The 20,139-nt window shown below is 44.9% G+C and overlaps 1 protein-coding gene across 1 annotated transcript in view; it reads left to right on the top strand.

Moving 5' to 3' along the window:
- The window catches only part of cacng5a (calcium channel, voltage-dependent, gamma subunit 5a), a 114,185-nt gene that overhangs the window by 26,712 nt on the left and 67,334 nt on the right, over positions 1 to 20,139 (top strand). The gene's annotated exons all lie outside the window — the stretch shown is intronic.

The raw sequence follows: 20,139 nt of genomic DNA, 5'->3' as shown, positions 1-20,139 counted from the left end.
TTTATTTTGGATGAGATTAATCGCGTTTAATCTTTTGACAGCCCTAGTTATTATTTTTCTTATATATGATTTTATTTTTTATACTTTTTATTAACAGGCCAGTTTTGAGGTTTAACTTCATTTGAGTTCTGGAGTTTGGACTCAATAAAAGACTATTTCTGCAGTTGTAATGTGAATAAATGTCTTGAGGTTCAATTTGTAGTAGATTTATTATAGTGATAAGTATCAGGTGAATGAGTAGTAGATGATGCTGGGTGGTTGGCTGTGGTTGAATACTATGTAAAGAAAATAACAATTATAGAAATAATAGTTTGACGAGGAAAGGTTTAATCGTTTTACTTCTGGGTTGAAATACCCAGATAATAATTCACTTCTCTCTTACAACCCTTTGTATTTGAATGGAGCACTTTTTTCTCTGCAACATCAATCACACTGATATCCCAAACAAACATAGAATCAATTGATCCAACCAACAACCCTCAGGCCCGGTTTCACAGACAGGGTTTAGATTAAGCCAGGGTTAGACGTTAGTTCAATAAAGACATTTAAGTTGCTTTTATAATCATGCCTTAGAAAAAAAACAGTACTGGTGTGCATCCTGAGACAAAACTGACACCGTCTCAAAGCATATCTAACATATGCCAGGTAAAACAGCTCAAACATGCATATCAGTCTGGGACTAGCTTAAGCCTTGTCTGTGAAACCGGCCATTGGTTGATTCAGTCTAGAGTGAAGCTTTGCGCATCTAGCACTATTTGCAGGCCTCACTACATCTCCAAATTGAGACATTTTCAACATTTTGAACTTTTGTACTGCTTCTGTTTATTTTAATAATACTTTTTTGTAGATTAAACCATTTGTAAGGGCATATGCAATTTGAAGATTTACTTCAAACAAATGCCTATTAATTGTTTTAGTAATATATTTGTTGTTCTTGCTAGGTCCCCACAAATCAAAAGGGAAGTTGTGTGAATTATGCAAATGAGGTCCCCACAAATCAATTGGGAAGTGTGTGAATTATGCATATAAAATGCAAATTAGGTCCCTGTAAGACATGTTCACTCGATTTTTCATAGGTCCCCATAATACATGGTCAAGTCATTACTTCATCATTTCAGATATCTGAAGGCGTGTATAAGTTAACACTGCTATGGTAAGTATCCCTAATTTTTTTCATACCTCTAGAGCCTTTAGAAAGGGTGGTCCCCACAAGTGATGATCATAAAGTTGGTCCCCATCCAACATGAAAACCAGTGTGTGTGTGTGTGTGTGTGTGTGTGTGTGTGTGTGTGTGTGTGTCGGCATGACAGACCAACATTACTCGCAGTCGCACGATGACAACAATTAATCTTTGGATGTTTTCCCTCCCCTGAATGCCTTGCCCGTTTGGTCTTCTCCCTTTGATGATTTTCTTAAGATGCCTTCCTCTTTCTCCCAACAGCAGCTGGAATGACCGGCTCCAATCCGTCATCGAAATCCATAACGTTAGCTTGACTCTGAAGCTTTGATTCTCTGACTGACAGACAGCTGTTGATCAGTGACTTAGCCTACGTGACTGACAGCTCGCCTACAGTATAAACTGGTAAACGTTTTTTAGTTAGCCTATTGAATCCTCTTTTTAAAAATATGTTTTTTGTTTTGATATTATCGTTAAATCACTGAGCAAACTCGGAGCACTTCACCGGCGGTGACTCTCTCCTCGCGTGACATCCTGAGCTCGCGCAGCGTCCTAAACGTTCCTAAATATCGCACTTTGTAAAGAAACTGGGCTGGCGGATATCGCGTTTTGTGAAAAAATACATTTTGTAGTTGGCTTAAAATGTACATTTTCAAATCTTATTAATGGCAGCAATTCACACATAGATTAAGGTACATCTAAACAGTGATTTCCAATAATAAAATCCAAATGTCAAAAAATGGCGTTTATCGCGTTTTGCAACCAAACTCTTCAAGTAAACAGTTGTTACTGTAATAAACAGTCGGTAGTGCAAATAACAAAGTGAAGGCGGATGTGAAGTAGGAGAGTTATCAGTATATGAGGGGAGTGGATCAGCGGGGGTTTGAGTTCAGTAAAGAGACAGCTCTGGGGAAAAAACTGTTCTTTAGTCTGCTGGTCCTGGTCCGGTGGATCCTGAAACGCCTGCCGGAGGGCAGGAGAGAAAACAGACTGTGGGCTGGGTGAGAGGAGTCCTTGAGGATGCTGCGAGCTCGATGCAGACAGCGTTTCCTCTGGATGTGCTCGATGGCAGGTAGTGGAGTCCCTGTGATGCGCTGGGCAGTTTTCACCACCCGCATGCAGTGCCTTGCGCTCCGCAACAGAGCAGCTCCCATACCACACTGCCACACAGTTGGTCAGGATGCTTTCTATTGCGCAGCGATAGAAGTTCACCAGGATAGCCGAGGAGAGCTGATTCTTCCTCAGTGTCCTCAGGAAGAAGAGGCGCTGGTGAGGTTGGAGGTGTTGGTCGTCCACGACATGTCCGCCGAGATGTGGATCCCCAGGAACTTGAAACTGGAGACACGTTCAACAGCCATTCCATTGATGTGGATGGTGTCGTGTGTGCCTCTTGACTCCTTCCTGAAGTCTACGATGAGCTCCTTCATTTTGGTGGTGTTGAGGAGCAGGTTATTTTCGGTGCACCATGTGGCCAGGTGCTGGATCTCCTCCCTATAGACAGTCTCATCGTTGTTGCTGATGAGACCAATCACCATTGTGTCGTCCGCAAACTTGACGATAGAATTAGATCCATACACAGGGTTGCAGTCGGCGGTGAAGAGGGAGTAGAGAAACGGGCTTAGCATACAGCCCTGTGGTACACCAGTGTTAAGAGTGATGGATGTGGAGCAGGTGAATCCTGAATGAACATTCTGGGGTCTGTCAGTTAGGAAGTCCAAAATCCAGTTACACATTGAAGTGTTGATGCCCAGGTCTCCAAGTTTGGTTATTAACTTGGTTGGGATGACGGTGTTGAATGCTGAGCTGAAGTCAACAAACAGCATGCGTGCGTAAGTGTTTTTATTGTCCAGGTGAGTGAGCACAGAGTGCAGTGCCATGGAAACGGCATCCTCTGTGCTCCTATTGCTGCGATAGGCAAACTGGTGTGAGTCCAATGTGGATGGTAGAGAGTCTTTTAGGTGTTCCAGGACCAGCCGCTCAAAGCACTTCATGACGATGGGTGTGAGTGCTACAGGGCGTTAGTCATTAGGGCACCTCGGGTTAGAGTGTTTTGGCACTGGCACAATGGAAGTGCGTTTAAAGCATGAAGGTACAGCTGCTTGGGCAAGAGACAGGTTGAAAATGTCTGCAAAAACCTCAGCGAGCTGCTCCGCACATGCCCTGAGAACACGACCAGGGATGTTGTCTGGTCCAGCAGCCTTGTGCGCGCTGATCTGGCTCAGTGCCTTGCAGACATCTGTGGTGGAGAGTGTGATTGGTGGGTCAGCTGAGGGTTTGAGCTTGGTGGCAGTTTCTCTGTTGTCTCTTTCAAAGCGAGCATAAAAGTAATTTAGCTCATTCAGGAAGTTGACATCAGTGGCTGCGGGGGTGGAGTGGGGGGGTTTGAAGTCACTGATGGCCTGAATGCCCTGCCACATGCGTCGAGGGTCAGAGTTGGAAAAGTGACCCTCTATCTTTAGCTTGTAGCAGTGCTTGGCCTTTTTGATCCCCCTCTTCAGGTTTGCCCTGGACGTACTGTAGGCTTGTGCATCTCCTGATCTGAAGGCAGTATTGCGTGACTTCAGCAGGAGTCGCACTTCCCTGTTCATCCATGGCTTCTGATTTGGGTATGTGGTGATCTGTTTCTGGGTTGTAACACTGTCAATGGTGGTATTGATATGATCCAATACAGAGGAGGTGTAGGAGTCAATGTCTGTGTGAGCGCCACTGGTGGCTTGAGAAGCAAACACACTCCAGTCTGTGTGTAGAAACCTTTCCTGGAGTGTGGAATCAACCCCCGCAGGCCACACCTTGATGGTCTTCACTGATGGATTCACACGGTTGATGAGGGGTGCATATTTGGGGATGAGGAACAAAGAAAGGTGATCTGACTGTCCCAGGTGGGGGAGGGGTGTCGCAATGTAAGCGCCAGCCATGTTTGTGTAAACATGGTCTAAGGTTTTGTTTCCTCTGGTGTGGCAGGAAACATGCTGGTGAAACTTGGGTAGCACTGACTTTAAGTTTGAATGATTAAAGTCACCTGCAACAATAAAAGCAGCTTCCGGGTGATCAGTCTGTTGTTTACTGATGGCTGCATGAAGTTCTTTCATAGCAAGCTTGGCATCAGCATCCGGGGGAATATAGGCTGCAGTTATAATGGTGGAGGTGAACTCCTGCGGTAGATAAAACGGTCTACATTTAACCATGAGAAACTCGAGGTTAGCTGAACAATGACTCCCAACAATAGCAGAGTTTGTGCACCAGGCTTTGTTAAGGCTTTGTTAATGTAAAAGTATATAGTATACTTCAAAATAATATGTCTGCCTCATTCTGTGTCTCTGTTCTCAAATGGAAATTATTTCAAACATTTATGACGTTATGAAGTAGGCACATTTAGCTTTTTAAATGCACATCGCAAGTGACTCAAACTCACAACACTTACAGATACCATCTATGAAACATTATTGCTTAGCACAATATAAACATCTACATTTGAGCAGATATTCACAAACATTGTATTTCACAGTAAACATTGTCTAAACATTCTAACATGTTACATGTAACAATAACATGTTAACAAATATATTACTTACTACTACTTACTTACTATTAATTGCATTCTACTTCTGAGGTAAATCCAAGGTAAACTCACAGCGCGTCTTCCAAACTTGATGAAAAGCAGAGGAATGATGAAGCTTGATGTTTGTTTTGAGGTGATGGGAGCGTTTACAGGTTCCGTGCCTTGCACATGGACAATTTACATGTGAAAGGTTGTGCTGCGCGTGGGTGTGGTCACATTACAGAGAAGGCCAGGCAGGGAAGATTGTACCTCTCCTTGGTTTCATATGGATTATATAAACAGAGAATATTTGTTTTCGATATTACTTACTTAATTTAAAGCTTTCTAAAGACATATCTCTCATGTCTGTGTGGCAAGTATTTGCAAGTTTCAGTTCATTTTTAAAATGCGTTTCAGAAAAAAAGTTCACAGAGACTGAGACAGCAGAAAGCACACCATTTTTGTTTTCTTTATTTCACAAAAGCACAAAGTTTTGTCATTATTGTGAGTGTAAACAAATAAACAGTTTCGAAAGATGTTTAACACTTATCTGTATGACCAAAATCAACTAAGTATTTTGAGCCTCTATCGCACTGATAAGAAAAAAAGTGAAGTGGTCGCGCTGACGCAACCACCGACCCATGGGAGTTAAAGGCCTTCTGTGTCAGGTCATGAAGTTGTTGAATAGGCATTGTGTAGGGGCAGGCCATAATGCCTAAATGGTGACTTACAAGGGGGTGGAGGTTATGGAGGAAAATACTCTTGAAGCCGATGTCCTTCTCCATCATTCATCGTTCACTGGGAGCTCAGAAGAAAGCTCAGCTGAGTTTGTGATCATAAACATAGGGAGTTTCATGCCAGAAGGGTCCTTCAAATGGGGCCTGCAAATGCGGCCCTCTTTTCCTGTGAAATGAAGGATACATCAGATGGATCCTTCACAGCCTCGCCTACCCCAGAATTAATTGCGTGCCAGAGACGAGAGATTTCTTAAAGGGGTGGTAAAACACATTCTTTTGAAGGCTTGACTGTGTTTGTGGGGTGCACTGTAACATGTGTTCATGCTTCGTTTTAAAAAAAATTTCCTTATTTTTCATATATTTGACCTTTATTCTACACTGCTCTGTCCCTCCTTGTAAAACGGTCTGATGCTTTCCGGGTTGTATGAAGCCAGTCCCTCAAAAATACGCGATGGGCTCAGATTGGTTAGCTGGCCCAGTGTGTTGTGATTCGCTAAAAGCCTAGTGTACGTCGGAAACGTCACGCCCCTTACCGGAGGCTGTTCAGTATTAGAAACAACGGCGTCAATAAAACCATATGAGCTCGAATCAGACCCAGAACATTTGAGTGAAGATGATCGAGCAGAACCTGTTCAGTCCTCAAGAGTAAAGACTGCGGATCTATAGTGATCGCTACTGAATGGCACTTTAACTTTTGTATTTTTAGAACGATTATAGCCAAATATCTGTCGCAAGAACTAACCCAAAACGAACACTAAGCACTGGCTTTAACTAGTAAGTTAGCCAAATCACACACAGAACCATGTTTAGCATGCCTGTAGATAAACAATACATAAAAGCTCTAATCAAAGAATCATTTACAGTAATGTCAGGTTCGCTGTTGAGATTTTAACGTTAGTGTTTGTAACGTTAGGTGTTCGTCGGATAACGTTAAGTATGAATGAGCATTTAACAGACTGGTTTGCAGAACAGTGTTGTCATCTGTTTACTTCCTTGCTACAACATATTACAGGAAAACACATCGATGAAATATAAATCAGACTTACAGGTTGTGGCCCGTGAACAGCTTCTGTTTGTAAATCCAGCTTTCAGGACAAGCCGTGGTGCATATCCTGTATTGAACTCGCGAAGTTTGTGGAAGTTTGTGTTGTCCTCCGTGAAATGTGCAGCGCGCGCGTCGTGCTTCCACGCACCGGCAGTGTTTTTTTCACGCAGCTGACGTTGTGCAAATCTGGCATTGAAATCGCGAAGACGGTGGATGTTTCCCTCCGTGATATGTGCTGCAGGGAGCCCTGCGCGCGCCTGATACCCCGCTGACTCAAACACACGTGCATATAACATGCTGTATGTTAAACGCTCTGCAACGCACCCCCGTCCCAAGGAAGGCTGAGCAGAGCAAGTACCCCAGACCTGCAATCCGGATGAAAATAACAGCGTTTCCTCGGCATCGCGGCAACAACACTCCAGCCTACTATACCACAACAGCGCCGCGATACAAAATGGCCTCACCCCCCCTTATTTAATATTCTCGGAGGAGGGGTTTATGTAAATATTGAGCCTGTTGATGTCACCAACCCTGGAGGAATGTGTGTAGTCGCCTACTGGCCGTTTGCTGTAGTTCTTAGAAACTGATTTCTTTAAAAACAAATATCTCCCTTTGCTTTAAACTTTGAACGTTGTAACTTTGCAGATGTTGTTTATGCTCAAGCAGCAACATTACACGTTAGCTAAAGTTAGAATAGTGAAATCGTGGTTTACCACCCCTTTAAAAGAGATAGCTTTTCTGCTCTTTAGCGTTAGCGCTCTGTGTTTGTCAGTCTTATTTGGTGTTGTTTGTCTACCAGCGATTGTCACAAGCATATTATGGTGAGCGAGCATTTCAGGTTGTGTGTGCGCCTCTGTGTCCACGCTACATTATGGGCACGGACACACATCAACTCTGTGTGCAGTGTCTCGGTGTGCAGCACGCCCGGGCCGCTCTCGAGGGAGCGGCCTGCGGTGATTGTGAAACGCTGCCGCTGAGAGTGCTGCGCTCGCGGCCGGCCGTCTTTGAGGAGCCTCCTGAGCCTGGCCAGCCTCGTGAGCCCCACGGTTCTGGGCCTGCATCTGTTGAGGCAGCGCGGCGCCGTAGATCGTGGGGCTCACGGATGGATCTGTCGAGGGGATTCAGGACTGCTGAGGCATCTTCCTCAACCACCTCTGACGATTCTGATATCCTCCCGCCCCGTGCGGAAGCCTGCGCTGTGGCTTCTTCCCTCGGGGTGGAGGATCCGGTTCTCAGATTGTCCGACTCTGAGGAGTCGGACGCTATGGGAATCGAGGCAGATGATGTGAGCCTTCGCCACTCCACACGTCCGCTATTGAGGAGCTTGTGGAGGTTATAACCCACGCCGTGGCCAAGCTTAATTTAGATTGGCTACAGGAAATAGTGGATATCCAGCCACCATCTAAGCTGGATGAACGCTTTTTCAGGCGTCGGGTTCAGCCTCCCCTTCCTTTCTTCCCCGATTTGCACAATGAGTTGTGTAAATCGTGGGAAAGACCCTTCTCAGCCCGTTTATCCAATCCCCCAGTGCTGGACTGAATGTGCTGGGGGCGGCTGAGTCGGGTTATGCAGCGTTGCCGCGGGTTGAAGGGTTACCAAAGTCTCTCCGCATTACCAAAGAGCTCCATGGCTGGTCTGGTATGCGTCGAGAGACATCTCTGGCTTACTCTGTCGGGGATCAAGAGAGGGAGAAACACTTTCTCCTTGATGCCCCGATCTTGCCTTCTGGCCTCTTCGGCTGTGCGGTTGATACCGTCGTCGTCAGGAGGCGAGGAAGCAGACGGCCGCCTTCCAGAGGTTCATCCCTCGCCGCTCGGGCTCCTCGGCGAAGACTGTTCCAAGTGGGCAGCCCGGGCCTTCATCCAGCTCCTCGCACCGCGAGGTGCAGAAGCAGAGTGTCGCCTCCTGCGCCCCTCCCGAGGGAGCTTGGCAAAGGAGACGGTGCTCTCTCAGGAAGCCTTCTCAGCCTAAAGGCGACCTGAGGGACGTCATTCAGGCCAAGAAGGCTCCCAAGTGGTCCTAGCTGCGGCAGGGCCATTGAGAGCTGTCCCCCACAGGGTGGAACGATCGAGGTTGCTTCCGCCCTGGGGCTCTCTGGGAATCAATGCTGCGTTCCCGCCGTCCAAGACGCTTCGGGCCGCATCGATTCCCTGCGTGCGCGCACTGTTCCAGCCGCCTCTAATAAGACCTGCTGCGGTCCAGCAATCGCGTGCGCCCGCCGGATCTCTTCCCCAACTTCGCCCTGCCGGTCAGCCGCTTCAGGGGGTCGGGGAGGAGACTCGGATAACACCTGAGACTGGCCTCGAGAGGCTAGTTCCCTTAGTAGATTATCTCGGCGCATGGTCATGCCTTCCGGGTATATCTGCATGGGCCCTGCGTACTGTTGAACGGAGTTACAGGCTGCAGTTCGGTTTCCCTCCCCCGAAATTCAACGGGGTGGTCCGGACTGTCGTCGGCCCGGAGCAGGTGCGGGTGATGGAACAGGAAGTACACTCCCTGCTGGTCAAGGAGGCTATAGAACGTATTCCTCCACCAGACAGGCAGTCCGGGTTCTACAGCCGGTACTTCATAGTTCCAGAGAAGGATGGTGGGTTGCGTCCAATAATAGATCTCAGGTATCTGAACCGGTCTCTGAGGAGATACAGGTTCAGGATGCTTACAATTCCAGCCATCGTCAGATCCAGTTCGAGGACTGGTTCGTCACGATAGATCAGAAGGACGCATACTTTCATATCTCCATCCTTCCATCTCACAGGAAGTTTCTGAGGTTTGCTTTCGGGGGCGAAGCGTACCAATATCGGGTTCTTCCCTTCGGCCTAGCTCTTTCCCCTCGCACCTTCACGAAGTGTATGGATGCAGCGCTGGCTCCGTTGAGACTCCAGGGCATCCGTATACTCAATTATATCGACGACTGGCTCGTCCTGGCTCAGTTGTTCTAGCCCACATAAGGTGCTTGGGTGGCGTGTTGATGCCCTCGCAGAGGACCATGTTCCTGGGGGTCGTGTGGGATTCGACGTTGATGCGAGCACAGTTGTCCCCCGCGCGCGTCGAGTCCATACTGGAGATGGTCTCGAGAGTGAAGCTGGGCCGCAGCCTCACTGTGAAGCAGTTCCAGAGACTGCTAGGTCTCATGGCAGCAGCGTCCAACGTGGTACCGTTCGGCCTGCTCCACATGAGACCCCTCCAGTGGTGGCTGAGAACCAAGGGGTTTTCCCCCAGGGGAAATCCTTTCCGTATGATCAGGGTAACGCACAGATGCCTTCGTTCCCTCGTCATATGGAAGAAGCCTTGGTTCCTGTCCCAGGGGCCAGTGCTGGGAGCGTCCTGTTACCGGAAGACGTTTCAACAGACGCCTCCCTCACTGGTTGGGGTGCGGTCATGGAAGGCCACTTTCCCAGAGGCCTTTTCTTCCTGGCACATCAACTGCCTGGAAATGCTGGCGGTCTACAAGGCTCTGAGGAGCTTTCTCCCGGACCTCCATGGCCACCATGTCCTGATACGATCTGACAGCATGTCGGCAGTATCGTATCTAAACCACCAGGGGGGCCTGAGGGCGCGCCCTCTTTGCAGACGGGCGCATCAGGTTCTCCTGTGGTCCCAGGGGTGGTTGTCATCCCTCAGGGTGATGTACATCCCCTGGGACCAAAACCAGGGAGCAGACATCCTGTCGAGGCAGGGGCTGAGGCCCGGGGAATGGCGACTCCACCCCGAGGTGGTTGAGGCCATGTGGGAGAGGTTTGGCCCGGTGGAAGTGGATCTCTTCGCATCTCGAGAGACGTCCCACTGCCCACTGTGGTTCTCCCTCACCCATCCCCGCTGGGGCTGGATGCCATGGCGCAGACATGGCCGAGGCTGCGTCTGTACGCTTTTCCCCCGATCACTCTGCTCCCGGGAGTTCTGGAGCGTGTCCGCCGGGAGGGTTGTCAGCCTTCTCTTAGTAGCGGCCCGGTGGCCCACTCGAGTATGGTTGTCCGACATCATTTACCTGCTGGACGGTCCTCTGAGGAGGGACCTGCTATCTCAGGCCGGGGGCACAATATTCTACTCCCGGCCAGAGGTGTGGGATCTCTGGGTCTGGCCCCTGAGGGGGGCCCAGTACCTAGGAGAGGGTCTGTCGGCGGGTGTCGTGGAGACCCTACTCAGCTCCAGAGCTCCTTCCACCAGGAGGTTGTACAGCCTGAAGTGGAATGTATTTTCCACTTGGTGTAGAGAGCAGGAGGTGAACCCAGTTAACTGCCCGGTGGCTTCAGTGCTGGAGTTCCTCCAAGACTCGAGGGGTTGGCTGAGGCCCCATTTGAGCCGCTGGAGTCGGCTGAGGCGAGGATACTGACCTTCAAGGTGGCCTTTCTCCTTGCCATTACTTCTCTGAGGAGAGTGGGGGACCTCCAGGCCTTGGCTATAATGCCAACCTGCCTGGAGGTTGCCCCTGGCGGAGTTAAGGCCATCTTGCATCCCAGTCCGGGCTATGTGCCCAAGGTGCCATCTAATGTGGCACGGTCAGTGGTTCTTCAGGCCTTCCATCCTCCACCTCATGTGGCGGCGGAAGAGAGTAGACTTCACCTCCTCTGCCCCTTGCGGGCATTGAGGATTTACCTGGAGAGGTCTGCTCAGTGGATAAAGTCAGACTATAGCCACGGCTTATCAGGTGCGCAATCTGCCTTCACCGATATCCGTGAGGGCTCATTCCACCAGGAGCATGGCCTCCTCGGAGGCCCTCCTTTCTTGAGCCTCTATGCAAGAGATCTGCGAGGCGGCTGGGTGGGCCACTCCGCACACCTTCATTAGACACTACAGTCTGCATCTCCCTGAGACGGCTGGCGCTAGAGTGCTCACCCCCTAGTTGTGCCTGGGTTCCAGCTTCACACTAGGTTGGGTATGATTGGTGCGGCATAGTGGGTACTCGTTCCCCAAAGTCTCGTCACGATGACGCAGTTCGAGTTCCCTCGAAGGGGAACGTCTCGGGTTATGACTATACTCCCTCACCTGTAACTAAGGCAGAAAAAGTAAACATCCATGTTAAAGCAGCACTAGGTAACTTTTCAACCTTCATAATATATTTTCAAGACTCTTGTGATGATACATCGACTTACAATAGGTTGAATGACACGTCTGCCATAGCCTGACGGGGTCTGTATCATTTTTAATCGTACTTTTAAACTTCGGGTTTCGGGTAGTAACCCGAGAACAAAAAGAACTACAAAATTCGACTGCTTTACGGCATATACGTCACTTCCACCACCACCCCAACTTCCTTAAATTCGGACGTGCGAGCCTGAGCCCAACTATCGTTTGTTTGCCGGATGTTATAGTCATGGCCGAAGCAGCACAGAAAAATAAGAAAGCAAAGGTTTTGTCGGAGGAAAGCAAAAAGAGGAAACGAGATAGTGATCAGATTAAAGGCAGGACGAGGATCAACATTGGGCCAGCGTTTGCTCGTTGGCGTGAGCTGAAGGAGGAGGGGCTACATTCTTGCAAGTAAATACATAAGACGTACAAAATCATATTTTAGGATACCTAACATGTCTGTGATATTTGTTTATTTGTCTTGCCTCAAGCTACAACCCCAAATCAGAAAAAGTTGGGACAGTATGGAAAACGCAAATAACAAAAAATGAAGTGATTTCTAAATTTACTTTGAATTGTATTTCATTGCAGACAATATGAACAAAAAAATATTTCATGTTTTGTCTGGTCAACTTCATGTCATTTGTAAATATGCATCCTTTCCTGTCATTCAGACCTGCAACACATTTCAAAAAAAGTTGGGACAGTAAAGCATTTATCACTTTGTAATGTTGCCATTCCTTTTCACAACACTTAAAAGACGTTTAGGGACTGAAGACACCAAGTGATGAAGTGTTTCAGGTGTCATTTTGTCCCATTCTTCCTGCAAACAAGTCTTATGGTGGGCAACAGTACGGGGTCTTCGTTGTCGCATTTTGCATTTCAAAACGCGCCACACATTCTCTGTTGGAGACAGGTCGGGACTGCAGGCAGGCCAGTCAAGTACCCGTACCCTCTTCCTCCGCAGCCAGGACTTTGTAATGTGTGCAGAATGTGGTTTTGCATTGTCTTGTTGAAATATGCATGGACGTCCCTGGAAAAGATGTCTTCTTGAAGGCAGCATATAATGCTCCAAAATCTCTATGTACTTTTCAGCATTAATGGTGCCTTCACAGAAGTGCAAGTTACCTTTGCCAAGGGCACTGACACAACCCCATACCATGACAGACCCTGGCTTTTGGACTTGTTGCTGGTAACAGTCTGGATGATAATTTTCTTCTTTGGTCCGGAGCACACGGCGTCCATTCCTCCCAAAAAATACCTCAAATACTGATTCATCTGACCACAGTACACGTTTCCACTGTGTGATGGTCCATCCCAGATGCCTCCGAGCCCAGAGAAGTCAACGGCGCTTCTGGACACTGTTAACATAGGGCTTCCTTTTGGCACAGTACAGTTTTAACTGGCATTTGTGGATGTAACTACGTATTGTGGTACTTGACAAAGGTTTGCCAAAGTAGTCCTGAGCCCATGTGGTGATATTGCTTATAGATGAATGACGATTCTTGATGCAGTGCCGCCTGAGGGATCGGAGATCACGGTTGTTCAGCTTAGGCTTGCGCCCTTGTCCTTTACGCACTGAAATTCCTCCAGATTCCTTGAATCTTTTAATTATGTTATGCACTGTTGAATGTGAAACATCCAAATCTCTTCCCATCTGTCTTTGAGGAACATTGTTTTTAAACATTTCAATAATTTTCTCACGTATTTGTTGGCAAACTGGCGATCCTCTGCCCATCTTTGCTCCTAAAGGATTAGACCTTTCTTGGATGCTGCTTTTGTACCAAATCATAATTACAATCACCTGTTGACATCACCTGTTTCAAATCACATCATTATTTAACCATTTTACCTCATTACTAGCCCTAAATTGCTCCTGTCCCAACTTTTTTTGAAATGTGTTGCAGGTCTGAATGACAGGAAAGGATGCATATTTACAAATGACATGAAGTTGACCAGACAAAACATGAAATATTTTGTGTTCCTATTGTCTGCAATGAAATACAAGTCAAAGTAAATTTAGAAATCACTTCTTTTTTTTTGTGTTTTCCATACTGTCCCAACTTTTTCTGATTTGGGGTTGTTTTTTCAAATTTGCAGATTCATCTATGGTAGCTTGATATTATAATATTGACGATATATGGTTATCACCTACCACTCAAACATTGAATTGAAGTATCATATAGATTCCGTAAAACGGTAACCAATAGACTAGGCTACTATAATGACGCTGACTTGTAAACGTGAGCATCGCGATCATTTGGCGTTTGAAAAAAATAAAACCCATGAAATTATATTCATATGACATGCTGAAACATATGCCACTGTACCTGGGATGAAGACATTTCACACGCGACTTAAGCAGAACACCTGCATGTGAACTCCATAGACAGGTGAACTCCTCCTGCAGTGTTCAGGGCTATCATGGTTGTCATGTCAACAAATGCATGTGCGATGCATCCACTGATGTAAGATGATAAGAGTTTACGACAGTAGTAGAGGACAATACTGTTTCCTGTACAGCTGTAGGGGGACCCCGAGAGCAAAACCTACCTAGTGCTGCTTTAACAACAGCACAATACATTTCAGCAAAGATGTGATTAATTTTCATACTGTGTATTTTTTTTTAAGTTGTCCCATTTTTTTTTTACCTGCAAGGGAGTAACTGATCACAGCAGGCCCATTTTCTCCAGAATTGTCCTAAAAGAAGAGAACACATGAAAAATAATAAGCAATCTTTTAAAAAAAATATATGATGCAACAGTACATACTTACAAAATACTCGAGAAATCATAATTCTGGACACTCAAATTTGGTTAAAACATTTGTAGTTATCTTGCAAGGCAGAACTACAATAAACAACAAAGTGAAAGACTATTGCCTTATCTACTGGTTGTGTTATTGATGTGGGTTTTGTATAGGGTTAGGGCTATTTGTTATAATACACAAGAGAGCCTAGTGGAAATATTACAAATGGGTCATTGCCTTACCTCCAATCCACACTGGCTGAGTTTTTTGCCCCAGTAAATAATATTTGCGGCCCTCATTTTAATAAACTCAGCTTAATAAAACTCAGTCTGCTACTTGCTCCCTAAAATTAAACTAAATATTAGAACAAGTTTTGCCTCAGATCACCAAAAAGATTAAGCCACGCACTGGGAACACAGGGGTTAAGTTCATGTTTTTAAGAAAGAAAGACCCCTTTAATACTTGTTTCACTAACTATAAAACACAATACTTACATTTATAAGTGTATTCATCGGCCTGCGGGATAGGCTAGGCTGTGAAGGATCCACTTGTTCAAAAGTAACCCAAAAAGCCCAATGAGATTTGTTCCATCGGGCGGCCGAATTCCCTACTGGATTTGTGCGTCTGGGGGGTGTTGGAGTGCCAAAATCGGGTGGAAATCAACCCATGGGAAAATACATTTACCCACGGCAACAACTTAAAAGTAGCCGAATTCTAGGGGGAACCCGCGGACTTGGCAACACTGATGATGCAGTGACGCAATCGCCCTTCAAATGCGGCCTTTGAAGGATGCAGCCCCTGAATTGTGTGAATCCCCCCTTTGTACCTGTGGGCAGGGCTAGTGCTTGTGCTGCTGGTGTGAAGTTGAACAGGGTACCTTTTGATTTTGCCATTGCTAGGACAGTGTCAGCTCTCTTTGGACCATGCCAAGTTAGTCTAATGTTGTAGAACTGCTGAGTCAGGGTTTGGACTTCAGCCCATGAGAGTGTGGGCCAAGGAGAAGATGATGCTTGTCAGCTCCTTGTGGCACAGGCTGAGTGTGTTGCCGTCTCGCAGTCCCTTTCTCTGCCGTTGCAGGTCGTTCGTTGCTTCAGGCTGAAAGATGTCCATCACACTGCTCTGCTGGGTCTCCGTGGATGTCTGAGGCATACTGGGACACTTGTGGGAATACAAGAGAGAAATGGCAAAAGGCAAATGCAAGTTTGTACAGAGGTGGCAAGCTATCTGTGGGGAATGGCTATGTGGGCCATGTAAGGTGTGGCTAGCTGATGTGGGGGAGCTAGTAAGGCATGGTGCTAAGATTTTGTGTTGATGATGGGGCTAAGGGACTTTAAGGAGGGTCAGCTAATGACTGGGACTGAAAGTGTCGTTAAACTATGGCGCAGGAATGAGGAAAGGGTAGTGATTTCAGTAAACGAGGCTTCGTTACACATCATAGCTGTTTCAAAATGATTTGAAGTTTCAATGGTTTGTCACTAGGTGTTATGAACCCATGAACTAGTGTCTATAGGCTACATGATTTGTATATGATCTCGTATCAATTTACTTTTGAGAAGCTTCGTCTCTCCCATCACTTTTTTTAAATGTTGCACTTTACACTCACCAAGTCTAAGTGTTAATCAGGTGCTAACAGCTATCATTTGAGGTAAAGGGATTTAACTTGTATACATGTAGGGATGCTAAAGAGCTAGCTTTGGCTACACGCAGGTGTTTGTTTACACAAAGGTCTGTGAAGTGGGTGCTGTTTAGGGCTGCCCCATATATAATTTTAACATCAATATCGCAACGTGCGCATCTGCATCACATCGCAGGATGTTTGATGTCAAGTATAGGGATTGTAGTAGATCCGTGATCCGTACAGGTCAGCTGCTCCCCGGTTCGGAATGCATGTGATTCTCAGATTAATTGCAAAGTTTAACCATCATAGAGTGAAAGTTTATAATTTGTATTCTCGAAAACACAGTCAGTTATGTTTTGTAAAAAATGGAGAGAAAAAATTATCATTACATTGGATCCGTGCATTCGTCTTAAAGTGGAAATGAAGCAGTCAGTCAAGTTTACATTATTTAGTAAACAGATTTCCACTGTGTTTAGCATGTGTTCAAAAAGTAAAGAAATGCTAATATTACTTCACTGGCCAACGGAGCAAACAAACCCCATGACGTCACACGCTGTGGTATTGCAAGATGGCGGAGCCCTTGCTCCAAAAGCTATAACAAAACATCCTTTTTTTCTTTAAAATGGTTACATTAATTGTGTTGTATATATATTATTAATTTTTTTGTATTAAAGTGGTAAAACTGTATTGGTTTACTAAATAATGTAAACTTGACTGACTGCTTCATTTCCACTTTAAAGTGACAGCAGGCTAATATACCCACAGCTGTTTGTGTCTCCAATGGCAATCAAACAACAACAAAAAATCACTTTTGTAGCTTTAACGAAGATAATTTGTATTTATGTAATACAGTTCTTTGTTAGGGGAAGGAGGAGGCAGGAACCAATGTTCAACAACTTTAATAAATAATAAACAAACTGAAAGTAAAAACAGCGGCCTCCTCACAGACGACTGCTGCACACACAAAATAAAACATAAACAAAACACAACGTAAAATCCAGGCCTGGTCCTCTCTCGTCCTTCACTGTCTCGCTCCTCTTTTTATGCTTCTGTAGCTCCTCCGTGAGAGGATTTGAGACAGTTGCAGTCTCCTCACTGCCAAGGCCTACCATTTACAAACTTCTAATCACGATTCTGACCATCTTGCTTGACTATTCTCTGTTTATAATAAAGCGAATCAATATGAATACAATGATGCGTAACAAAGTATTCATATTCATATAGTATCAAAAGCCGCTTTTCCACCATCGGGCTGAATGGTTCTCATTTCATAACCGTTCTATTCTGTGCCACTCTGGGCCAGCTGGTACGGTTACAGTTTTATTTTCCACTGTCAGGCTGATAACGGCCGCTCTTTGGAATGTCATACAAAAGCGTCAGTCGTTGCCTTGATAACTAGAGATCGACAGATATGGGTTTTTCTATAACCGATGCTGATGTTTAGAGGTTAGGGTCAGCCGATGGCCGATATGTGCTGCCAATTTTTAGTTTTTCCCCTTTATTTGCATGCTAAAATGTCAAACTAATCAGGGCTCACGCTAAAGATTTTTCCTACTGGCCTGGGGCCTCATTTATAAAACTTTGCGTAGGATTTGTGTTAGAAGTGGCGTACGGATGAAACATAGGACGTGCGTCCGCACAGAAATATTCAGATTTATAAAACCGTGCGCACGCACATCCTTTGCAGTTTTCCCTTAATAAATCACAATCAAATCTAAATGTAGCGCAGCTTTTGCGGCTTCATGTCACGCCCATAGTTGCCCATAAATAGTCCGTGAAACGCTCACAAGTTAATATTCATCGATTGCGAAATCATGGCAAACACAGAGGAATTAAAAAAAACGTAACTTCACTCAATGTGAAGTAGAAGTTATCGTTGGCGAGGTGGAAAAGAGGAGAAAAATGTTGTTTTGGAGGGCACAGTGTCGGCATTACAAATGCCAAAAAGGCACATGAGTGGCAAAAGGTTGCAGACGCTGTAGCCTCACAACCTCGGACCATGGCCGAAATAAAAAAGAAATGGCCGGACATCTAATTCGAGACAAAAAAGCGTCTAGCGCTCAATTGCCAGAGTGTGCCCTCGTTTGCCAGTCTGAAGATGTGTTCACTCCGAATCCTTCCATTTGCCACATCTTCTAAGAGTGCAAGATCAGCAATTGTGCGTCATTACGCATTGAGATGGGGTATTTTATTTCCATCCATTTAATTGCATCTGACAAGCTACAAATGTCGGTTATAATCTACGTGGAAATGGGAAATAGTTCAGTTAAATGTAATGTCTTGCAGTTTTCTGAATGGTTGAGACATACGTCATACGTTATTTTATCAAAAATAAAACTAAAGGCATTTGCATGAAGACCATGATTCCGTAGCTGATGAAGAAATTTTACTATGAAAACAACTTTCCCCAGTGGACAATTAATATATCTATCTATCTATCTATCTATCTATCTATCTATCTATCTATCTATCTATCTATCTATCTATCTATCTATCTATCTATCTATCTATCTATCTATCTATCTATCTATCTATCTATTTCCCTAATTATCTATCTATCTAATTGCATCTATATCTGCTCCGCCAGACGGACACATTGACGAGAATATCAGTTTTGTACATTATTTTGTTCTGTTTACCATATTATTTATGAGGATAAATTGCATAACATGCCAATATTATTGCAGAACATATTTCACTTTACTTTTTGCAAATATGTCTTAATTTGCATTTCTGTTGTAATTTTCGTTTGATTTTGTTTGTTTTACACTGCAGATCGATCAAACGGGTGTTCGTGTAGGCTGTTAATTGTAAGACTTGCTTTGTGAAGTCTTCATGTTATTTATGAGAGGCAGTATTGCCATTTCTTTTACACAACGGTCTACAGTTTCACACACTTTCACGTGTTTCTTCCATCTGCCGACGGTGTCGCCATTTCTCATTTCACCCGTTTTTGTGCGTACGCCTGGGTCAGAGCTTGCATGAAGGACTGCACATTTTCCCGTCAAGTTTGCTTTTTATAAATACCAATTATTGTGTAGAGAGCGGCGTACGCCTTCTTTTGTGCATATGCAACGTTTATAAATGAGGCCCCTGGTGTTTACATTTTTTACTTGCCCTGCCAAAAATGTTACTGGCCCTACCACAAAAAAAGTAATAAATTAAATAAAATAGGCCTAGTTATTATTTTTGTTGTTTTTGATCCATGTAACCTTAATAAATAAGGTTGACTTGAAAAAGCCTAACTCATATACATTTTAAATATTGTTAAAAGACAGTCTGTAATGAAATAAACAAATAATAGAATTACGAGTAACAGCACAAATCAATAGGCCTACAACAGAACAAACATACAAATGAAAAACAGTTATTTTCTGGTTTTTCATGTAGGTCTAAACTAGATTTTCAGGTACAGAAATTGTAATCCAATATAAAATATCACTGCATAGTCTTCACTGTATAAATATAGATTAACTCTTATTAAAGTTATTCAGTCTAGAGCAATAAGTGATTTTTATCATAGACTGTACAAAAGGACAAAATGCTTCCCTGCCATTGACGATATTTTCCGGATTTCTGAATCTCCTAATGAAAACACACTGCATATGAAAAATAATGCGATCTCATTAGTAATAAATAGCATCTAAATCAAAACGGTTGTGTTATTGAATGAAATGTCGACCCAGGACAAGTTATAGGACTGTGAAGCTTTGAGATGTTGATGGACTCTATCTACTCCATCTGTGTTTTCATCGTTATAAATCTGATCCGGATGTAACGTTAATATTTGACAAAACATTTTTACTCAAAATGTTGCTTTTTTCATGACACATTCAAATGTTGATAAAAAAATAATGCATTAAGTGAGAATAAAACAGAGAGTCTGTTCTTTTGATATATTGCATGTTCAGATATTCATACAGTGACCCTCTTTGCACTGGCAATGAATATGCTGGTCAAATTAGTAGAGACAGAGTGCAGAGAGCCACTCAGCAAGTCTGGAGTGAGGCAGCCACCTATTAGAGCCTTTATGAACGTCCGATCTGGAGAGGTGGCTGAGAACTGTGGACAAGTCTGGGCTCCCCAGGAAATTTAAGCCCTGGATCTACCAGCATGGAATCCTCCCAAGAATCATCTGGCCCCCACTCATCTATGAATTCCCCATGACAGTAGTGGAAGGCTTTGAGCATAGAGTGAGCAGCTATCAACGCA

The sequence above is a fragment of the Gobio gobio genome (genome assembly GCF_949357685.1).
Source record: "Gobio gobio genome assembly, chromosome: 17".
Lineage (NCBI taxonomy): Eukaryota > Metazoa > Chordata > Actinopteri > Cypriniformes > Gobionidae > Gobio > Gobio gobio.
Note: the sequence above shows the minus strand (reverse complement) of the source record. Positions and strands in the feature narration are given on the sequence as shown.